The 405-nt window shown below is 35.6% G+C and overlaps 1 pseudogene; it reads right to left on the minus strand.

Moving 5' to 3' along the window:
* Nucleotides 1-249: 249 nt before the first annotated feature.
* The window catches only part of LOC102474637 (nucleophosmin pseudogene), a 1,208-nt pseudogene continuing 1,052 nt past the window's right edge, over nt 250-405 (minus strand).

Consider the following 405-nt stretch of genomic DNA (forward strand, 5'->3'; position numbering starts at 1 on the left):
ATAACCATTACACTAACTGCTGGTTCCAATTATTATTCTTAATCCAAGAATTTTAAGTATAGGAGTGTTAACCTGGCCAGTAGAATGAGATATCTCCTGTTCTAGATGTCTAGGGTGGAGTTCCATCTTTAAAAACTAAACAGGCATTTTGGACAACACATTCTTGGCAATAGAACCTGGATAACATTTATCAAACACAGTAGAGAAAGTTCTCACTCTGCATTATGAAAAGGACAGCCAGATATCGATTGTTACAGAAATAAAATAAGACGGAAAATTTTAACAAACTGTTTAAACTATTTTCTTAAAGAGACTTCCTCCACTGCCAAAGATCTTGAATAGCCTCCTGATCAGTCATCCGGAAGCAATTCTTGACATAATTGATAAACTTGGCTTCCACTTTGG

Source organism: Tupaia chinensis, unplaced genomic scaffold (genome assembly GCF_000334495.1).
Source record: "Tupaia chinensis unplaced genomic scaffold, TupChi_1.0 Scaffold143566_1, whole genome shotgun sequence".
Lineage (NCBI taxonomy): Eukaryota > Metazoa > Chordata > Mammalia > Scandentia > Tupaiidae > Tupaia > Tupaia belangeri.